Source organism: Triticum urartu, chromosome 5A (assembly GCF_056163025.1).
Source record: "Triticum urartu cultivar PI428250 chromosome 5A, HENAU_Tu73, whole genome shotgun sequence".
NCBI lineage: Eukaryota > Viridiplantae > Streptophyta > Magnoliopsida > Poales > Poaceae > Triticum > Triticum urartu.
Genome location: NC_141877.1, coordinates 468,567,453 through 468,591,420, shown reverse-complemented (window position 1 = coordinate 468,591,420; position 23,968 = coordinate 468,567,453). Strand labels below are relative to the sequence as shown.

At 49.3% G+C, this 23,968-nt stretch overlaps 1 long non-coding RNA gene across 1 annotated transcript; it reads left to right on the top strand.

Moving 5' to 3' along the window:
- Positions 1 to 4,250: 4,250 nt before the first annotated feature.
- LOC125556278 (uncharacterized) lies at positions 4,251 to 5,289 on the top strand. The gene is made up of 4 exons (XR_007305047.2): positions 4,251 to 4,355; positions 4,474 to 4,578; positions 4,772 to 4,879; positions 5,007 to 5,289. It is a non-coding gene; the product is annotated as an uncharacterized LOC125556278 (long non-coding RNA).
- Positions 5,290 to 23,968: the final 18,679 nt, after the last annotated feature.

Genomic DNA, 23,968 nt, shown 5'->3' with positions numbered 1-23,968 from the left:
CAAACTTTTTTCACGGTCGATGATCGGAATGATGTGCAAATGACCTTGACTCTACGTGGTGGTGTGGGTCGCTCCATCTATGTGCAACTACACAATAATCCTATCACTCATCCATGTATGTTGTCTTGAATATAACCGCACTTTAGTTTCCTTTGTCTCTAATGACCAATCTGTTAAGGTTTAGGTCTATGTGTTTACCATGCTAGCCCTTGGATCGGTTCACCAACATACACGGTACTGATGTAATATCAAACACAAATGCATCATCCCATTACATCATAATGATCCAAAATTAACATAGTCTTATAAACCACTAGCCAGAGGCTAGCCAAACAAATAGCCTTTAAAACGTAAATAGTTCATAACAACGGAAACACACACAAAAATATAGCCCCATCTTTGGTAGAACGGTCACCGAGCGAAACCCCAATATTGGCTCGACAGGCCATTTGATGCCCTCCCCCGGGGTGTCATTCTTTATGCCCAAAAAAGTTGTCCAAATCAGAAAATAGTCCGAAAATACATGGCAAAGAAACTCAAATAGATTTGCAATGAGATTTATATCATGCATTTGAATTGTCTACGGAAAAGAATGTACTAAAAAATTAACTACCATGATAGCATGAAAAACAAAAATCAACAAAAAAGGACAAATAAAGTAGAACACGTATTTTCCATACAAAAATTGCCATCGGATATGTATAAAATTTTCCATGGTAATGTCACATTAAATTGTCCTTCCGAAATGTAATGCTTTAACATTGTATATAAAATTTTTGGGCCATCAAAAATAAAATTGCTGTCCTCTTAATAATCACTTGGCCAAATTGTATATTTTCTATGTTTTAACATAAACTCCCACACACAAAAATTTCCATGATTGAATCGATAGAACTGCCATACCAGTTAACTAAATTACCATGATCTAGATAATAAAATTTTCCATGATACGCTGAAAAACACTTGAAAAAGACAATGTATTTTAAGTTGCTGTGGTTGTATAATTCAAATTTTCACTTCAACAAAGTTTAAGTTTCTATGACAACAAGTTTTTTCTTCAATGGTAATGATGCACAAATTGTAATCTTGTGAAAACAAAGAAAATTGCATGTTCGAAACAATAAAGTTACCATGATAGTAGAAATAAAAATGTCATGCTCTTCGTAATAAAATTTTCATGTGATATATTTTCTTAATAAAAGTGATATGCCATTAAAAATAAGTTGTCTTGCTCTTAATAAAATTTGTCGTTCTCTAATAATAATAAAATACCATGATTTAGATGGGAAAAGGCCCAACTATCCCACGAGAACAAAAAATAATAATTATCTATAATTGATCTATAAGAATTATGTACATAAATAATTATCTACAAAAAAATTACAGGAGAAAAAAGCATAAAAAATGCATGCCCATAAAATTGCCATCTCAAAAATAACCGTGAAAAAGTTTTAAAATACATAACATGGATATTGGATAAAAATGATAGAAAAGTAAGTTTGCCATGATTGTGATTAAAGAACTCCTATATATAACATAAAAATGTCCCATGTTCGACACTAAATATATATGGATAAAAATATAAATTAGAGGGAAATTGTCATGACAGAGTAAAAAAATCCACCTATATCTAAATTTAAAATTGCTATGATGCATTAAATAAAATTTGACATACTATACTAGATAAATTTCCCATGCTAGAAAATATAATCTGCCATGGTGATATAGAAAAAAACATACACATGATAAATGGTCATGGTACTGTATGAGAAATTAGGAATAGTTCAATTTTGGACATGGTCCATGAAACTTTGATGTAAAATGTTCTATATAAGGAAAACATGGCAAGTGTGTAGGAAATTTTGTAATCATCACATGTCAACTTGTTTTAAAGAAGTTTAACTTATCACATAGAAAATTAGATAATTCTCGTTACATAATTCACTAAAATTTATACGTAGAACACATAGCAAATTGTCTTCATATGTATTTTGTTTTTTGTTTTTTCATTTGTTACATGTAGAGGGAGAATCACTAGGCATTGCACATGTCAATTCCACATAAAAATAGTGTTGGCAGTTTTTCTAAAAAAATATTCACAAGACAACATTGTTTTTTATCATATCAAGTACTTTTATATACCCTGTGACACATATATTACATAGATCATGGAGAAATTCTAAATATTATGGAAATTTTTGATGAAAACAATTATTTCTAATGTGTGAAAAATTTAGAAGTATTTTTTTGCTGGTCACATAGCAAGCTTAGACAAATTTGTGATCTATATTATGGCAACTGTACATATTATGATTTTTTTACTAGTCACATGGCAAGTTTAGGAGATTTTTTCATAACATGGCGAACCCGTATTTGGTCACATAGATCTTTTTTACAAGCATGGCAAATTGTATATATCTTTGTAATGTCCACATGGCAAATCTATGAATTTTTAAACTTGTCGCATGGAAAATTATATATTCTTGGACATGAAAAATTACGCATATTTGGTGTATAAGACATGGTAATCCCCCATCTCGTCCATCGGGCTAATTTGGACATGAAAAATTACGCATATTGACGTATAAGACATGGTAAATTGGTTTTTTTTATCATATCATGTACATGTATATACCCCGCTCACCACCCTCGTTGGGGCTTCGTAGGGACACAGGAGCTCCCGCCACAACACCATCGCCAGGGAGATGGAGGATTTTTTTAATTTTTATTTGCAGGTTGGGGAGATGGAAGATTTGACGGGGAAGAAGGCGAAGAGAAGTGGGGGTGGGGTGAATGAGTTACATGAGTGGGTGACATGAGTGGGCAAGGAGGCGGGGGGGGGGGGGGGGGGGGGGGGAAGAGGGGGGCAACAGCTTTTGTTCGCTCGGTCTTGAACATGGTGCGAACTATTCAAACACATGACATGGCACCAGCCTTGCGCCGGTATCTGTATTGTGTGATCGGACGATAGGAAGAGCGTTGCACAAGATGGACAAAAATCTAACGTTAGATGTATAACATTTAGGTTTACTAATGCACACATGGAGTAGTATACTGTATAGGTTAACGCGTATGTTGAAAATGCTATTTTTTGTGAACTGCTTCTATAGTACATCGCAAAAAAAAAGAATTACTTCTATAGTAAAGGGCAGGTAGGTAACAGTCAACCCAGTGTGAAAAGAGAAGGAGAACACATGTGTAGTATAACCAGATGGTACATCAGAAGTACACGTTCCCAGAAATACACAACCATCTTTCTAACCACCCGTTCAATACTACTCCCTCCGTCCGGAAATACTTGTCGGAGAAATGGATAAAAATTGATGTATGAACTAAAATACGTCTAAATACATTCATTTCACCGACAAGTATTTTCGGACCGAGGGAGTAGTTCTTTCCACGGTTGGGGCACTTAATTAAGCTATATGCATGGCTGTACCTGTTTGTCCTCCTCATCCTCCTCTTCTTCTTCTCCAGACATAATAATCGGAGAACTAATTAATGTAGTACTCCACACGCAAACGACTCGGAGAAAAACTGCATTGATCTGTCTCCTGAATTCATGTAGAAATCGAGCCTCTCAGTTAATTGGGAGTTAGACGCCCGCGCGTGTCGGTGTGTTTCGATTTGCATGGAAATATGATGGAAATTACACATGATGAAACCTGCGATTTGAGTTCAGTGTCCAGGCATTCGTCAAGTCCATTACATTCATGACGTTTTCCATGGCAGAGCATTGATCTGTCCACAAGCTGATCAGAAACAACATTGATTAAGTTCGACGAGATTGATGGGAAAAGTTCCGACGGGTTGGTATAACAAATCTGTTATTGTCATATTCTGACGACTTTTGTTCAAGGGCGCACATTGCAGGAAATAACACCATTTGAATCGAAGGTCATTATTTCAAATAAATACTATGTCTACATCGTATCGCAACTGCAACCGTACCAGCCGGACGTATATCTTCTTGATACGCGGGAGATCCAGCGAAAACGCGCTGGGTCAAGGCCTAATGACATTGGCTCTGTTTTTCTTTTGGAAATGGAGGTATACCCCCGGCCTCTGCATCATGACATTGGCTCTGTACAGTAGGAATACATGTACACGTACGCCATGTATAATTCTAAGAAAAATAAACACCACTGTATATACATGATGGATGCAACCAGATGAAATTTCCAGGATTTCCCCCCTCTTTCCGTGCGTACTACCTGTATAGATGTATATATACCCCATCCATGGGCTGACCCCAAATTATCCAAGCATCGAGCAACAAACTCTTCCAAAGCTAGCAAGCTGAAGAGAACACACGCAGACACGAAAGCCTCCAGGACTGAGCATGGCGGCGAAGGGTGAGCCAGCCTTCTCCAGATATCCAATTCGTCCATTGCATGCACATGCACGGTCGGAGTAAGCAAATCATCAACTCTGATGGTCTAATATATTCTCCATACCTACATATATATGCAGCACAAAGTGGATTTGTGCCTCCAACGCTAGGGCCTCCCGGCCAGCAGAATGATCAACCATATGCTCCGGCGGAAGCTAGCCAACAGGCACCGTCGCCTAGCACAGGTTAGTGAGTGTCGCTCATCCGATCGTTCAACATCTGAGCATACGTGATACGTGCATGCATGGATAGCTCTCCCTTTATCACATCCGCACCTTTCTGGTACTACCTTTCTATAGATTCGACGGTTGTGGTCTTTGATGCTTTCTTGCACTTTCTTGACGCCTTTTGCATGCGTTCGTGTGCTCCGTAAAGCAGGTAAAGCGTTGTCGACTGGAACAATCCCTGACCCCAGCAACGGCAACAACTCTTACGCATCAAGAACGCCATACAACGCAGATGATGGTAAAACGACCTGAGAAAAAGGTGAGTCAAGAATCCTGGCTGCATGTTTATGTATAGTTCGTACTCCTACTAGTGTTTTGCATGATGTGATGCGAAAATACTGGCGTGCATCCATTCTAATTAAGAATCTCGTTATTTGACTTTTCAGGCAAGGGCATCATCTAGGGGGTGAATGGTCTGCGTGCGGAAGAAGAATCGTGTGAATAAATATCAGTTTGTGCTACTTATCTGTCAACTACGATATTTGTGTGGTCAAGAAACCTCTATACCTACATATGGATTGTATAGCTTCTGAAAGTGGTCGTGTATACAAGTAGTATTTCATTCGTTCATGCATGTTCTTCGTTTATATCTATACCGTAGTTATGTTGGTGAATTTGTGTAGTGGATTGTATATTTATATATACCGGAATTGTATATTGCATTCTTTTTTTTGCATCAAGTATATTGAATTCGTTGTACTAATAGGGTATCCCTTGATCCCTTCAAAGTTGCCCTTCAAGAACTCAAAACCACCGTGCGCTTGCCTCACGGTGGGCGCCAACTGTCGTGGAATTGTCACGGCAGATGTCCTAGTGTGAGAATTTAGGCGTGGAGCTATCGCAACTAGGTTAGCTTAAAGGGGTTAAACGGGACAAAGGACACATGGAGTTTACACTGGTTCGGCCCCTTGCGGTGAAGGTAAAGGCCTAATCCAGTTTGAGGTGGTATTGCTTATGTCTCGATTAACAGGGAGTGAATACACTTGACCTAGCTTTCGATCTGTTGTCTCTTGCCCTAAGTCGCCGCCGTGTCGTCCCTTTATACACACAGGTCGACGCGCAGCGGCTTACAGAGTCCTGACCGGCTCATAACCAACGTGTCCGGCTGGGTGACATACTGTGCCTTATAATACAAGTTACACATATACGACGGTTGAGGGAGTCATGGATTAGGGGGTCTCCGGACAGCTGGACTATATCCTTTGACCGGACTGTTAGACTATGAAGAATTGAAGATACAAGATTGAAGACTTCGTCTCGTGTCCGGATGGGACTCTACTTGGCGTGGAAGGCAAGCTAGGCAATACGGATATGGATATCTCCTCCTTTTTAACCAACTTTGTGTAACCCTAACCCTCTCTGGTGTCTATATAAACCGGAGAGTTTTAGTCTGTAGGACACACAACAACAACGACAACATACAATCATACCATAGGCTAACTTCTAGGGTTTAGCCTCTCCGATCTCGTGATAGATCTACTCTTGTACTACCCATATCATCAATATTAATCAAGCAGGACATAGGGTTTTACCTCCATCAAGAGGGCCCGAACCTGGGTAAAACATTGTGTCCCCTGCCTCCTGTTACCATCCGGCCTAGACGCACAGTTCGGGATCCCCTATCCGAGATCCGCCGGTTTTGACACCGACATTGGTGCTTTCAATGAGAGTTCCTCTGTGTCATCGCCGTTAGGCTTGATGGCTCCTACTATCATCGATGGCGATGCAGTTCAGGGTGAGACTTTTCTCCCCGGACAGATCTTCGTATTCGGCGGCTTTGCACTGCGGGCCAATTTGCTTGACCATCTGGAGCAGATTGAAAGTTACGCCCCTGGCCACCAGGTCAGGTTTGGAAGCTTAAACTACACGGCCGATATCCACGGAGACTTGATCTTCGACGGATTCGAGCCTCTGCCTTGTGCTTCACGCGGTCACGATGATCGCGGTTTAGCGCTACCATCGGATAGTGTTCAAGAGATCGCACAGGCAGCCGCTCCGACCCTCAATTCGGAGCCAGGTGCGCCTTCCGCGGACGGGTGGATGGACCCCGCCACAGAGGCCTTACCCTCAGCGGCGATTGAGCCAAACATCGACCTTACCTTGCACGAGAGCCGTGTTGTTAAACTGCCGGATCCTTCTCCGGCCGCGGACTCCGAACCGCCTGCGCCCGTTCCTATCAAATCTGATTGGGCGCCGATCATGGAGTTTACCTCCGCGGATATTTTTCAGCACTCGCCCTTTGGCGACATACTGAACTCATTAAGGTCTCTCTCCTTGTCAGGAGGATCCTGGCCGAACTATGTCCGGCGGGACTGGGATGCGGACGACGAAGAAATTCGAGGCCCACCCACCACCCACTTAGTAGCCACTATCGATGACTTAACAGACATGCTCGACTTCGACTCCGAAGACATCGACGGTATGGACGACGATGCAGGAGGCGAAGAGGAACCACCGCCCAGAGGGCACTGAACAGCCACCTCATCATACGATATATACATGGTGGATACACCCAAAGAAGGCAATGGCGACGAGATAGCGGAGGATGACCCCTCCAAGAAGCAACCCAAGCGCCGACGTCAGCGGCTCTGTTCTAAGTCCCGCCAAGGCAAAAGTGGTGATACCGGCACAGGAGATAATAATACTCCGGATAGTGCCGAAGACAAAAACAATCCCCTCCAGTAAGATTTAGAGCAGGAGAATGGAGGAGCCAGCCCTCCTGAGAGAGCGTCAGATGGAGAAGAGGAGGATGATAATTACATGCCCCCCTCCGAAGATGAGGCAAGCCTCGGCGACGACGAATTCGCTGTGCCAGAGGATCCCGTCGAACAAGAGCGCTTCAAATGCCGGCTTATAGCCACGGCAAACAGCCTTAAGAAAAAGCAGCAGCAGCTTCAAGCTGATCAGGATCTGCTAGATGACAGATGGACTGAAGTCCTCGCGGCCGAGGAATATAAACTCGAGCGCCCCTCCAAGAGTTACCCAAAGTGCAGGTTGCTACCTCGACTGGAGGAAGAAGCATATGATACGGCTGATCGGCCACCTCATGGCCGCGATAGAGAGGCATTCCAGCCAAAAACTCAGCCTCCACCCCGACGCCATTCAAATAAAAAGGCATGGGGAGATACGCCAGACCTGCGAGACATATTGGAGGACAAAGCAAAACATGCAAGATCGATCTACGGATCATGAGGGCGCGCCACTCTAAGAGACGATAAACGTCACACCGGATACAGCAAAAGAAAATCCAGCCGGGCCGAACACAGCGGGCAAGACCCATTCGAGCTGCGTCGTGATATAGCCCAATACAGAGGCGCCGCACACCCCTCATGCTTCACAGATGAAGTAACGGATCATCAAATCCCAGAAGGTTTCAAACCTGTAAACATTGAATCATACGACGGCACAACAGACTCCGTAGTATGGATCGAGGATTTCCTCCTCCACATCCACATGGCCCGCAGTGACGACTTACACGCCATCAAATACCTCCCTCTAAAGCTCAATGGACCAGCGCGGCATTGGCTTAACAGCTTGCCAGCCGAGTCCATCAGCTGTTGGGAAGATCTGGAAGCTGCATTCCTCGACAACTTTCAGGGCACTTATGTGCGGCCACCAGATGCCGATGACTTGAGCCACATAATTCAACAGCCAGAAGAATCGGCCAGGCAATTCTGGAGTCGGTTCCTAACAAAGAAAAATCAAATTGTCGACTGTCCGGATGTAGAGGCCCTAGCGGCTTTCAAACACAACATCCGCGATGAATGTCTAGCCCGACACCTTGGTCAGGAAAAGCCGAAATCTATGGCAGCCCTCACAACACTTGTCGGTGTCAAAACCAGCGGATCTCGGATAGGGGGTCCCGAACTGTGCGTCTAGGCCGGATGGTAATAGGAGGCAGGGGACACGATGTTTTACCCAGGTTCGGGCCCTCTTGATGGAGGTAAAACCCTACATCCTGCTTGATTAATATTGATGATATGGGTAGTACAAGAGTAGATCTACCACGAGATCAGAGAGGCTAAACCCTAGAAGCTAGCCTATGGCATGATTGTATGTTATGGTTGTTTTTCTACGGACTAAAACCCTTCGGTTTATATAGACACCGGAGAGGGTTAGGGTTATACAAGGTCGGTTACAAAGGAGGAGATATCCATATCCGTATTGCCTAGCTTGCCTTCCACGCCAAGTAGAGTCCCATCCGGACACGAGACGAAGTCTTCAATCTTGTATCTTCATAGTCTAACAGTCCGGCCAATGGAGATAGTCCGGCTGTCCGGAGACCCCCTAGTCCAGGACTCCCTCAGTAGCCCCTGAACCAGGCTTCAATGATGATGAGTCCGGCGCGCAGTATTGTCTTCGGCATTGCAAGGCGGGTTCCTTCTCCAAATACATCCAGAAGAATTTGAATACGAGGATAGTGTCCGACCCTGCAAAATAAGTTACACATTCCACCGTAGAGAGAATAATATTTTCGCGGATCTAATTTTCTATCTTGTTTGGCAGTATGACGTTACGTCATGGCCCCATGGTTATTCGAACCTTTTCTTTTAACCAGCCCCGCACATAACGCGAGGCAGTTTTTCGACACGTCTTGCCAAAGCAGAGATCATGTCCCCTTATTACGGGATTCTCATCAATACGAGCGTGGGTAACCCAACCGCGCCTTCAATTGCGGCGCTTGGGGGATAAGCGAGTTTTACCAGGCAAGTGGGGACGCTTCTTTGTCCGCCCATATAAAGGGATAAGGATTCACCTTTCTATCCACGCCTTCTTCCTCCTTTGCTCATCTGTTTTCGCACACTCGAGCTCTAGCGCCCAAGTCCACACTTCCCACCTCAACCTTCTCCATCCATGTCCGGAGCGGGAGGCAGGTGGATGGTCTCCTCCGTCACGGAGGGAGACATCAAGAAACTGAGGAGAGCCGGATACCCGCCCGATGACATCGCGCACCGGCTCCCAGATGAGGGGCAGCTCATCCCCACCCCCAGGCCCCATGAGAGGGTATGGCCCCAAACTTCATCCTCAACATCTCCGCGTTTATTGTTGTGTGCGAGGCCTTCCTCCGCATCAAGCCCCACTTTGGCTTATGGCTGAAGACCTTCAATGTCAAGCCAAAGGTGGTGGGCGGCCGCCAGGCGGAGTGCGGAGGCGCCATGGTGGGCAAGATTCCCAACGTAACATGGCTCGAGGGCTCCTTTGTGGAAACCATAAAGGGGTGGCAATCAGGGTGGTTCTATATCACCGAGCCGCGCGACCCTGCATGGGCAGCGGCCCCCGAGTTCCGATCTGGCATCCCCACGCGGCTCACCTCCTGGAAAGAGAAGGGCCTGTCCTGGGGTAGTTCGAAAGAGCTGACCGGACTCCAAGCATGTATTCAAAACATGGTGGACAAGAAGCTCAAGCTTGTCAACTCCCGTACCTTTGATAGGACTGGCAGAAGATGGCCGGACAGATCGACTGTCCGGCTCCTTTGCCCGAAGGCCCCGCAGACACTCTTCTGGCGAAGATGTTGACTCCGGCCCCTTATACGGTGCCGGAGAAGACCAAGAAGGCCAAGGGAACCCGAAAGAGTTCCCGAAGTCAGGCGTCGTCGGACTCACCGTCCGATGACTCTGCGGCGCACTCTTCAATCGAAGACGAGGAAGAAGAAGAAGAAGAAGATGCTCCCCCACCGACTGGGGGAGACAAGAAAAGGAAGGCCTCCCCAACTGGGGAGGCCGGAGGGTCCAAGAAGGGAAGGACTCTCCTTCCGGCAGTTCCAGCGCCGCTGCCGATGGCGAAGACAAGTGGTTGCCCAGGGTCAAGCCCCCGGGGAGATCGTAAGTATTCGGATACCAGAGTAACTCATAGGATTCCTTTGTCGCACTGCTTTCCCTAACGCCGAACGCAATTATGCAGGCCGCCATGAGCCAGTATCGATGTATCATTGGACGGCTCCTTGGGCTTGTCGGACATGGATAGCGATCCAGTCCCGACCGCCACCTCCCCTCATCCTGCCAACGACGCCGAGGTGTTGTCTCAAGAGGCACCGGGTCGAGGGGAGATAGTCCTGGAGGCGCCTCAAGGCGACCTTTCGGACTCCGGGACCCGCGGGGATGGGCCCCCGAGAGCTCTAAGTCCGGCCCTCAGCCGAACACCGCGCCGGACCGTCCAGTGGTTCCGGGCTCGGGCAGGCGGCCTCCTTCTAAGAGGGGCAAGATGCCTGTGCCAGTGACCTCTGTCCATCCAGCGCTTCCATCGACGAGGAGCACCGCACTATCATGAGTGCTGTGATCCAGAAGGTTCAGTCTGCCAAGACCAGATTGACTGAAGCCTGTGCCAGCCTTCTGACTGGCTTCGAGGTAAGTGTTTTAAAATGTAGTAGAAATATTACCGCATAGACAGTAGCCCCTGATGCTTTGTTCGGTGTTCACAAAGAAAAGCCAAACACAGGATCAAATAATATCGCAGGAGTCTAATATAAGTATGTCAATATGCGTATGCAGGCTTTGCTGCTGGCGTCCGCCGCACTGACTGCGGAGGTCGCCATACTGAAGCAGGACCTCGAGGGGTCCAGGAAAGAGCTTGGCCTTTCCAAGAGGCAGCTTGAGGAGAACAAGGGTAAGTAATACCCCGTCTATAGATATGTATATATAAAAAGGACGCGATTGCAAAATGACAGGATCATTGTATGTTTGCCAGGGGCCCCGACCGAGGTGGCGACCCTGAAGCAAGCGCTAACCCAGGACGAAGATAAAGCGGCCAAGGAGCGCGCCGAGCGAGAGAAGCACGAGGCTCTGGTGGGCGAGGTGCAGCAAGAGCTCCAGGCTCTCGTGACGAAGCACGAGGCGTTGGAGCTTGACTCAAAGACACGAGAGTCTGAGCTTGCTGCGGGCCTTGAGAGCGCAAAGAGTGCCAAGGTCGAGACCAGAAGGCCCTCCAAGAGATCGACGCGATGAAGAAGATAGCGGCGGGTAAGGCTTTCTATATGCAAAGAAAGCATGTAAAAGTAAATTACCGATTACTTACCCGGATCCGGAGCACTTCAGGAGCATTCGCAGATTTGCCCCGTAGTGTGTCTGATGCCGCACAATTTTACCAGGCCGAGGACGGAAGCTCGACGGAGAAGCTGTTCTGGTCTCAGTATGCTGAGGCCGAACATCTGGTGCCAATGAGCGACCAACTGAAGCAGATGGTCGAGCTACATAAGGCGGCCGATCAGGCCATGAAGAGCTTTATAGTCCGACTGTGGCCTGGCGACGCCCTTCCGAACAGCTTCTTCGGCCTGGTGAGGCGGCTTGTGGATGCCTGCCCGCGGCTGGAGGTCGTCAAGCGATCTGTCTGCATTGAAGGTGCACGCCGGGCTTTTGCTCGTGTGAAATTGCAGTGGGTCAAGCTAGACGCCGTGAAGCTGATCAAGGAGGGGCCACCAGAGGGCAAGGAGCACCGCCACCCCAAGATGTACTACGAGGGTGTTCTGTCGGTTGCCCGTCTCATCGCGGACGAGTGTTCAAAAGATGTAATATTTGAATGAGACTTGCTCGTTTTATCCTGTATGTATGAAAACTTGTTTCATATGCGCTATGCAACGCTTGTTTGAATTTAAAATATTACCTTCTGTTTGGCTGTTTATCCAATCTGAGAGATGGCTAGTCCTCGGCTTCTGCCCCATGCCACTAGTGTTGGGTTGTTCGGGATAAACCTGAGCACTCTTGTTCCCATATTTGGGTCCTTCGAGGGAGGTGCTCAGCACAACGAACAAGGCAACCAGACTAATAATGCTTTATCACTCTCACTTAGCCATAGAATTCTATAATTTTAAATTTCGGCGAAGCCCCTGGTATTCGAAAGGTCGAATTCGGGGCGCGATACATGCCTGTAAGCCGGACAGGGCCGGCCCCTCGCCCTAAGTGGCATAAGTCTTTAGGGACTCGAAAAACCTCGCCGAACAGCGACCAGTCTCTCGCCTTATCATGACAGTCAATTTTAGCTTTCTCTACTGAGGTGCTAAGCCCGGCAGAACCGGGGCACAATCGCAGTAGTTCTCCTAGCGCTACCTTAGCCGATAGAGCGGAACGTAAGGTACCCAAACCTTGGAGCCGGGCAAACCCAACATTTGACCAAAGACATGATTCGGAGCTGACGCATATAATGCTATAAATTCGGGGTGCCGCACTTGTGAAAGTGTTCGGACTTTTCACACCGCATTGTGGGGTATGTAAGCCCCTGGTGTATTGGCCGTACCATAGTGTACGGTTGCAAGGCGTCATTAATGAACACACACACACACACACACACATATATAACAAGAATGCAATAATAGTCGTAATGTCATGCATTATTTATTAAAGAATTGCGTTAAAGCAGAGTGATACAGATAGTGCGATAAGAAAATAGTAGGACTATGTCCCTTCCAAGGGCAAACTGAGGAATGATGTTAAATTGAATATTTCACTCGTTACTATAATCAACCTGGGAATTCCGTGGTATGACGTAGCTGTCTGCGTCCTTGGTTGCTGCATCGTGCGTTCGGCAATAGTGCTGTCGGACAGTGTTTCCAGAGATTAAGGTCCTGAAAGAAAAAGAAAAATAACGAAACGGGAAGCCCCTAGTGCGGTCTAGGCCACGTCTTGGGGCGTACCGCAGTTGTGCCCCCCTCCCCACCTGTGCCCATGGTATTTTTAAAGCGTAATTATGTACGCGCGGCACGAGTTTCGCCGCTGGGCTGGGATTGGGGTGGCTGCCGTATTGCTACGTGAGCTCAGATCACGCCAGGCGGTCTATTTGCCGATTGCCCCGAGCGCGCTTGAAGGTGTCCGGGCTTGGAAGCGCCGAACTGGTTGATTGCCTTGAGAGGCTGCTTTGTGCTTCTGCTGCGAGGGCCGCAGTGTGCTCCTCTGTTCGGAGAGAGTGCTTTGTGTTTCCATTGACTGTAATAACTCCGCGAGGTCCTGGCATCTTGAGCTTGAGGTATGCATAATGCGGTACCGCATTGAATCTAGCGAATGCGGTTCGCCCGAGCAGCGCGTGATAACCACTGCGGAACGGGACTATATCGAAGATTAACTCTTCGCTTCGGAAATTATCCGGGGATCCGAAGACCACTTCCAGTGTAACTTTGCCTGTGCAATGGGCCTCTACACCTGGAATGACGCCCTTAAAGGTTCTTTTTGTGGGTTTGATCCTTGAGGGGTCTATACCCATTTTGCGCACTGTATCCTGATAAAGCAGGTTCAGGCTGCTGCCGCCATCCATAAGGACTCAAGTGAGGTGAAATCCGTCGATGATTGGGTCTAGGACCAGTGCGGCGAATCCGCCATGACGGATACTAGTGGGGTGGTCCCTGCGATCGAAGGTGATCGGATAGGAGGACCAAGGGTTGAACTTTGGGGCGACTGGCTCCAACGCATATACGTTCCTGAGCGCACGCTTCCGCTCCCTCTTGGGGATGTGGGTTGCGTATATCATGTTCACCGTCCGCACTTGCGGGGGAAACCTCTTCTGTCCTCCAGTGTGCGGCTACCGGGGCTCCTCCTCGTCATCGCTATGCGGCCCCTTGTCCTTGTTTTTGGCAATTAACTTGCCGGCCTGCTTGAACACCCAACAGTCCCTGTTGGTGTGATTGGCTGGCTTGTCTGGGGTGCCGTGTATTTGACACGAGCGATCGAGTATACGGTTCAAGCTGGACGGACCCGGCGTACTTTGTTTGAATGGCTTTTTCCGCTAACCGGGTTTAGAGCCTTTGAATCCAGCATTGACTGCTGTATCCTCGGTATTTTCGCTGTTAATGCGGCGCTTATGCTTGTTGTGACGTGACCTGCTGGTGGTCGCACATAAGTGCCCTGAAAGTTGTCGAGGAATGCGGCTCCCAGATCTTCCCAACAGCTAATGGAGTCCGCTGGCAAGCTGTTAAGCCAATGTCGCGCTGGTCCTTTGAGCTTTAGTGGGAGGTATTTGATGGCGCGTAAGTCATCACCGCGGGCCATCTGGATGTGGAGGAGGAAGTCCTCAATCCATACTGTGGGATCTGTTGTGCCGTCGTATGATTCAATATTTACAGGTTTGAAACCTTTTGGGAATTGATGTTCCATTACTTCGTCTGTGAAGCATAAGGGGTGTGCGGCGCCTCTGTATTGGGCTATATCGCGATGCAACTCGAATGGGTCTTGCCCGCTGTGTTCGGCCCGGCCGGATTTGCTGTATCCGGCGTGACGTTTATCGTCTCGCAGAGTGGTGCGCCGTCGTGATCTGTAGATCGATCTTGCATGCTTTGCCTTGTCCTCCAATATGTCTCGCAGGTCTGGCGTATCTCCCCATGCCTTTTTATTTGAATGGCGTTGGGCTGGAGGCTGAGCTTTTGGCTGGAATGCCTCTCTATCGCGGCCACGAGGTGGCCGATCAGCCATATCATACGCTTCTTCCTCCAGTCGGGGTAGTAACCTGCGCCTTGGGTAACTCTTGGAGGGGCGCTCGAGTTTATATTCCTCGGCCGCGAGGACTTCAGTCCATTTGTCATCTAGCAGATCTTGATCAGCTTGAAGCTGCTGCAGCTTTTTCTTCAGGCTATTTGTCGTGGCCATAAGCCGGTGCTTGAAGCGCTCTTGTTCGACGGGATCCTCTGGTACGGAGAATTCATAATCGCCGAGGCTTGCCTCGTCTTCGGAGGGGGGCATGTGATTGTCATCTTCCTCCTCTCCGTCTGCCGCTCTCTCAGGAGAGCTGGCTCCTCCATCCTGCTCTAAATCTTGCTGGAGGGGTTTGTTGTTTTCTTCGGCACTATCCGGAGGTTATTATCTCCTGTCCCGGTATCACCACTTATGCTTTGGCGGGACTTAGAGGGGCGCCGCTGATTTCGGTGTTTGGGTTGCTTCTTGGAGGGTCATCCTCCGCTATCCCGTTGCCATTGCCTTCTTTGGGTGTATCGACCATGTATATGTCATATGACGAGGTGGCTTTCCAGTGCCCTATAGGTGCTGGTTCATGTTCGTCCCCTACATCATTGCCATACCGTCAATGTCTTCGAAGTCGAAGTCGAGCATGTCGGTTAAATCATCGACAGTGGCTACGAAGCGGGTGATGGGTGGGCGTCGAATTTCTTCATCGTCCGCATCCCAATCCTGTTGGCCATAATCCGGCCAGGGCTCTCCTAACAAAGAGAGAGACCTTAGTGAATTCAGAATGTCGCCGAAGGGCGAGTGCCGAAAGATATCCGCGGCGGTGAATTCCATGATCGGCGCCCAATCGGATTCAATTGGCAGGGGCGCGGATGGTTCGGAGTCCGGAAACGAGTCCGACACCTTGGAGTCACGGGCTGCGCAGAGGGTTAGGCTGGTGTTCGGCTCGATGGCCGTTGAGACTGCAGCCCATGAGGCGGTGTCTAACCACCCGTCCTCGACTGGCGCAGTTGGCTCCGAGCTAAGGGTCGGAGCTGATGCGGGCAGCCTCTGGGGTACTGTTCGGTGGCAGAGCTAGGTCATACCCATCGCGACAGTGCGGCGCGCCCGGCTGTGGCTCAAATCCGTCGAAGATCAAGTCTCCGCGGATGTTGGTCGTGTAGTTCAAACTTCCAAATCTGACCTGATGGCCAGGGGCGTAGCTTTCAATCTGCTCCAGATGGCCAAGTGAATTAGCCCGCAGTGCAAAGCCGCCGAATACGAAGATCTGTCCAGGGAGAAAAGTCTCACCCTGGACCGCATTGCTATCGATGATAGTAGGAGCCATCAAGCCTAACGGCGACGACACAGAGGAAATCTCAATGAAAGCACCAATGTTGGTGTCAAAACCGGCGGATCTCGGGTAGGGGGTCCCGAACTATGCGTCTAGGCCAGATGGTAACAAGAGGCAGGGGACACGATGTTTTACCCAGGTTCGGGCCCTCTTGATGGAGGTAAAACCCTACGTCCTGCTTGATTAATATTGATGATATGGATAGTACAAGAGTAGATCTACCACGAGATCAGAGAGGCTAAACCCTAGAAGCTAGCCTATGGTATGATTGTATGTTATGATTGTTTTTCTAGGAATAAAACCCTTCGGTTTATATAAACACCGGAGAGGGTTAGGGTCACACAAGGTCGGTTACAAAGGAGGAGATATCCATATCTGTATTGCCTAGCTTGCCTTCCACGCCAAGTAGAGTCCCATCCAGACACGAGACGAATTCTTCAATCTTGTATCTTCATAGTCTAACAGTCCGGCCAATGGAGATAGTCTGGCTATCCGGAGACCCCCTAATCCAGGACTCCCTCAACACTCATGACCCGCTTTTGTGCGGGAGAAGACAGTTGGCTGGCTCGTAGTAATAACATATCAAAGAACCATGGTACTTCGGATACCAAGGACGGCAATAGCAGGTCACGTCACAACAAACATAAGCGCCGCATTAACAGCAATAATAACGAGGATACGGCAGTCAATGCCGGATTCAAAGGCTCTAAACCCGGTCAGCGGAAAAAGCCATTCAAACAAAGTACGCCGGGACCGTCCAGCTTGGACCGTATACCCGATCGCTCGTGCCAAATACACGGCACCCCATAAAAGCCAGCCAATCACACCAACAGGGATTGTTGGGTGTTCAAGCAGGCCGGCAAGTTAATTGCCGAAAACAAGGACAAGGGGCCACATAGCGAAGACGAGGAGGAGCCCCGGCAGCCACACACCGGAGGACAGAAGAGGTTTCCCCCACAAGTGCGGACGGTGAACATGATATACGCAACCCACATCCCCAAGAGGGAGCGGAAGCGTGCGCTCAGGGACGTATATGCATTGGAGCCAGTCGCCCCAAAGTTCAACCCGTGGTCCTCCTATCCGATCACTTTCGATCGCAGGGACCATCCCACTAGTATCCGTCATGGAGGATTCGCCGCACTAGTTCTGGACCCAATCATTGACGGATTTCACCTCACTCGAGTCCTTATGGATGGCGGCAGCAGCCTGAACCTGCTTTATCAGGACACAGTGCGCAAAATGGGTATAGACCCCTCAAGGATCAAACCCACAAAAATGACCTTCAAGGGCGTCATTCCAGGCGTAGAGGCCCATTGCACAGGCTCAGTTACACTGGAAGTGGTCTTCGGATCCCCGGATAACTTCCGAAGCGAAGAGTTAATCTTCGATATAGTCCCGTTCCGCAGTGGTTATCATGCACTACTCGGGCGAACCGCATTTGCGAAATTCAATGCGGTACCGCATTATGCATACCTCAAGCTCAAGATGTCAGGACCTCGCGGGGTTATTACAGTCAATGGAAACACAGAGCGCTCGCTCCGAACAGAGGAGCACACTGCGGCCCTCGCAGCAGAAGGGCAAAACAGCCTCTCAAGGAAATCCACCAGTTCGGCGGTTCAAAACCCGGACACCTTCAAGCGCACTCGGAGCAATCGGCAGATAGACCGCCTGGCGCGATCTGAGCTCATGTAGCAATGCGGCCCCCACCCCAGTCCCAGCCAAACGGCGAAGCTCGTGCCACGCGTACATAATTACGCATTAAAAATACCATGGGCGCAGGTGGGGAGGGGGGCACACTGCGGCACGCCCCAAGACGCGGCTTAAACCACACTAGGGGCTTCCCGTTTGGTTATTTTTTCCTTTTTTCAGGACCTTAATCTCTGGAAACCCTGTCCGGCAGCACTATTGCCGAACACATGATGCAGCAACCAAGGAGGAAGAAAGCTACGTCACACCACGGAATTCCCAGGTGGATTACAATAACGAGCAAAATATTTGATTTAATACTATTCCTCAGCTTGCCCTTGGAAGGGACATAGTCCCACTCTTTTCTTATCGCACTATCTGTATCATTCTGCTTTAACGCACCTTTTTGAATAAACAATGCATACCATCACGACTATTATTGCATTCTTGTTATATATATATGTGTGTGTGTGTGTGTGTGTGTTCATTAACGACGCCTTGCAACCGTACACTTTGGTACGACCAATACACCAGGGGCTTACGTACCCCACAATATGGCGTGAAAAGTCCGAACACTTTCACAAGTGCGGCACCCCGAACTTATAGCATTATATGCATCAGCTCCGAATCATGTCTTTGGTCAAATGTTGGGTTTTCCCCGCTCATATGTTTTGGTACCTTACGTTCCGCTCTATCGGCTAAGGTAGCGCTAGGAGAACTACTGCGATTGTGCCCCGGTTCTGCCGGGCTGAGCACCTCAGTAGAGAAAGCTAAAACTGACTGTCATGATAAAGCGAGAGACTGGTCACTGCTCGGCGAGGTTTTCGAGTCCCTAAAGACTTATGCCGCTTAGGGCGAGGGGCCGGCCTTGTCCGGCTTACAGGCGTGTATCGCGCCCCGAATTCAGCCTTCCAAATACCAGGGGCTTCGCCGAAATTTAAAATTATAGAATTCTATGGCTAAGTGAGAGTGATAAAGCATTATTAGTCCAGTTGCCTTGTTCGTTGTGCTGAGCACCTCCCTCGAAGGACCCAAACATGGAAACAAGAGTGCTCAGGTTTACCCCGAATACCCCAGCACTCGTGGCACGGGGGTAGAAGCCGAGGACTAGCCATCTCTCAGATTGGATAAACGGCCAAACAGAAGGTAATATTTTAAATTCACACAAGCGTTGCATAGCGCATATGAAACAAGTTTTCATCATACAGGATCACACGAGAAAGTTTACTCAAATATTACATCCTTTGAACATTCGTCTGCCACAAGACGGGCACCCTTCAGGACACCCTCATAATAAATTTCGGGGGTGCGATGCTCCTTGCCCTGCGGCGGCCCTTCCTTGATCAGCTTCACGGCGTCTAGCTTGGCCCACTGCACCTTCACACGGGCGAAAGCCCGGCGTGCACCTTCGATGCAGAAGGACCGCTTGACGACCTCCAGTCGTTGGCACGCATCTACAAGCCGCCTCACCAGGCCGAAGTAGCTGTTCGGAAGGGCGTCGCCAGGCCATAGCCGGACTATAAGGCCCTTCATGGCCTGTTCGGCCGCCTTGTGCAACTCGACCAGCTGCTTTAGCTGGTCGCTCAGAGGCATCGGGTGTTCGGTCCCAGTATACTGAGACCAGAACAGCTTCTCCGTTGAGCTTCCCTCCTCGGCCTGGTAAAATTGTGCGGCATCCGACACGCTGCGGGGCAAATCTGCGAATGCTCCTGGAGAGCTCCGAATCCGGGTAAGTAATCGGTAATTTACTTTTACATGCTTGCTCTGCATATAGAATACCTTACCCGCCGTTATATTCTTCATTGCGTCGATCTCCTGGAGGGCCTTTTGGGCTTCGGCCTTGGCACTTTTTGCGCCCTCGAGGGCCGTGGCAAGCTCAGACTCTCGCGTCTTCGAGTCAAGCTCCAACGCCTCGTGCTTCGTCATGAGAGCCTGGAGCTCTTGCTGCACCTTGCCCACCCGAGCCTCTTGTTTTTCCCGCTCGGTGCGCTCCTTGGCCGCTTTCTCTTCGGCCTTGGTTAGCGCTTGCTTCAGGGTCGCCACCTCGGTCGTGGCCCCTGGCAAATATACGATGATCCTGTCATTTTGCAATCGCGTTTTTTATATATACATATCTATAGACAGGGTATTACTTACCCTTGTTCTCCTTGAGCTTCCTCTTGGCAAGGCCGAGCTCTTTCTTGGACCCTCGAGGTCCTGCTTCAGTACGGCAACCTCCGCAGTCAGTGCGGCGGACGCCAGCAGCGAGGCCTGCATACGCGTATTGACATACTTATATTAGACTCCTGCGATATTATTTGATCCTCTGTTCGGCTTTTCTTTGTGAACATCGAACAAAGCATCAGGGGCTACTGTCTATGCGGTAATATTTTTCCTATATTCTAAAAACACTTACCTCAAAGCCTGTTAGAAGGCTGGCACAGGCTTCAGTCAATCCTCTCTTGGCGGACTGAACCTTCTGTACCACCGCACTCATAATAGTATGGTGCTCCTCGTCGATGGAAGCGCTGCGAAGCGCTTCCAGCAGATTGTCCGGCACCTCTGGATGGACAGAGGTCACCGGCACAGTCGTCTTGCGCCTCTTGGAAGGAGGCCGCCTTCCAGTGCCTGGAACCACTGGAGGTTCCGGCACGGTGTTCGGCTGAGGGCCGAACTCGGAGCTCTCAGGGGCCCCGTCCCCTTGGCTCCCGGAGTCCGGAAGGTCGCCTTGAGGCGCCTCCGGGACTGTCTCCCCTCGCCCCGGTGCCTCTTGAGACAGCACCTCGGCGTCGTCAGCAGGATGAGTGGAGCTGGCGGTCGGGACTGGATCGCTATCCATGTCTGACGAGCCCAGGAAGCCGTCCGATGATACATCGATACTGACTCGTGGCGGCCTGCATAATTATGTTCGGCGTTAGGGAAAGCAGTGCGACAAAGGAATGCTATGAGTTACTCTGGTATCAGAATACTTACGATCTCCCCAGGGGCTTGGCCCTGGGCAACCACTCGTCTTCGCGTTCGTCGGCGGCGGTGGAACTGTCCGGAAGAAGAGTCCTTCCCTTCTTGGCCCTTCGCCCCCCCAGTTGGGGCGGCCTTCCTTTTCTTATCTCGCCCAGCTGGAGGGGGAGCATCTTCTTCTTCTTCCTCATCTTCGGGGGAGGAGTGTGCCGCAGAGCCATCGGACGGTGAGTCCGACGACGCCTGGTGTCGGGAACTCTTTCGGGTTCCCTTGGCCTTCTTGGTCTTCTCCGGCACCATATAAGGAGTCGAAGTCAGCATCTTCACCCGAAGAGCGTCCGCTGGGCCTTCGGGCAAAGGAGCCGGACAGTCGATCTGTCCTGCCGTCTCTTGCCAGTCCTGTCAAAGGTACAGGAGTTTAGATCCCGCACGGAGTCAATCTATAAAAGATAAGTATCCTGTGAAAGGTAAAACAGCTTACCGCGCTGGCTTGGCACTTCGCGCTGAATCCGCGATCCTCAGTAATGGGAGGGGGGACCTCGGCGCTTTTGAACAGAACCCTCCAGAGTTGTGTTGAAGAGCCTGTTCAGAGTTCGGTGCTGCGCCGGGTCGAACTCCCACAAGTTGAAGTCCCGTTGTTGGCACGGGAGGATCCGGCGGTGGAGCATGACCTGGACCACGTTGACGAGTTTGAGCTTCTTGTTCACCATGTTTTGAATACATGTTTGGAGTCCGGTCAGCTCTCCCGAACTACCCCAGGACAGGCCCTTCTCTTTCCAGGAGGTGAGCCCATGGGGATGCCAGATCAGAATTCGGGGCCGTTGCCCATGCAGGGTCATGCGGCTCGGTGATGTAGAACCACCCCGATTGCCACCCCTTTATGGTTTCCACAAAGGAGCCCTCGAGCCATGTAACATTGGGCATCTTGCCCACCATGGCGCCTCTGCTCTCCGCCTGGCGGCCGCCCACAACCTTCGGCTTGACATTGAAGGTCTTCAGCCATAAACCGAAGTGGGGCTTGATGCGGAGGAAGGCCTCGCACACGACGATAAACGCCGAGATATTGAGGATGAAATTCGGTGCCAGATCGTGGAAATCCAGGCCGTAGTAGAACATGATCCCTCGGACAAATGGGTGGAGAGGGAATCCCATTCCGCGGAGGAAATGGGTAAGGAACACTACCCTCTCATGGGGCCCGGGGTGGGGATGAGCTGCCCCTCATCTGGGAGCCGGTGCGCGATGTCGTCGGGCAGGTATCCGGCTCTCCTCAGCTTCTTGATGTCTCCCTCCGTGATGGAGGAGACCATCCACCTGCCTCCCGCTCCGGGCATGGTGGGGGAAGGTTGAGGTGGGAAGTGAGGACTTGGGCACTAGAGCTCGAGTGTGCGAAAATGGATGAGCAAAGGAGGAGGAAGGCGTGGATGAAAAGGTGAATCCTCATCCCTTTATATGGGCGGACGAAACTATGCGCCCCCCACTAGCCTGGTAAGACTCGCTTATCCCCCAAGCATCGTAATTGATGGCGCGGTTGGGTTACCCACGCCCGTATTGATGAGAATCCCGTAATAAGGGGACACGATCTCTGCTTTGACAAGACGGATCAAGAAACTGCCTCGCGTTATGTGCGGGGCTAGTTTAAGGAAACGGTTCGAATAATCACCGGGCCATGACATAATGTCATGCTGCCAAAACAAGTAAGCAAATTAGATTTGCGAAAATATTATCCTCTCTACAGTGGTATGTGGAACTTATTTTGTAGGGTCGGACACTATCCTTGTATTCAAATTCTTCCGTGGTGTATTCGGAGGAGGAACCCGCCTTGCAATGCCGAAGACAATACTGCGCGCCGGACTCATCGTCATTGAAGCCTGATTCAGGGGCTACTGAGGGAGTCCTGGATTAGGGGGTCTCCGGACAGCCGGACTATATCCTTTGGCCGGATTGTTAGATTATGAAGATACAAGATTGAAGACTTCGTCTCGTGTCTGGATGGGACTCTACTTGGCGTGGAAGGCAAGGTAGGCAATACGGATATGGATATCTCCTCCTTTGTAACCGACCTTGTGTAACCCTAACCCTCTCCGGTGTCTATATAAACCGGAGATTTTTAGTCCGTAGGACACACAACAACAACGACAACATACAATCATACCATAGGCTAGCCTCTAGGGTTTAGCCTCTCCGATCTCGTGGTAGATCTACTCTTGTACTACCCATATCATCAATATTAATCAAGCAAGACATAGGGTTTTATCTCCATCAAGAGGGCCCGAACCTGGATAAAACATTGTGTCCCCTACCTCCTGTTACCATCCGGCCTAGACGCACAGTTCGGGACCCCCTACCCGAGATCCGCCGGTTTTGACACCGACAGCAGTTTACACTTGTTTGGGCCTTAAGTCGCCTTCGGGCTTCAGGCCCTCGATGAGTTTGCGTAGTGGACTACTGTCTTAAGCATCTTCATGGGCTTTGTCTTGATGAACCACCACGGGCTTAACCCGGCCCCTTCTGGACGGGTTAACTCAATAGTTACATCCCCAACAATTACTATCCTGGAAATTTCAGCGAGTCGTACTTACTACCTCCGCCTCAAAATATAAGATGTTTTTGTAGGAGAGTTGGCAGTGCTTGAGACGACGAGATTTATTTGTGGCTACACTAGAATGGCTTGACAAGTAGAGTAAGGGATAGACTATTTGTAAGTCGTTTGGATTTTTTTCCAAGTTTCTTTTTCATTTGTGCTATTAGTGTTTTTCTCTATATAGACATGAGGTTTGCACACATTCTCCCATGAAAAATCTAACATATATTTACCTTTTCCACAAGAGCTAACAAACTAAGGAAATGATGTTCGATGTCCACTAGTGTTCGAGCCCTGTCACTCAAACTTTCCTATTGGGTCTGTACCACTACCACTTGTGAAGAAATTAGCTGCATGACACCACGCGCCATCTCTATTCTCACGTTACGATTTATTTATTTTCTGTTTTCTTACATTTGTGACCCACTAGTTCAC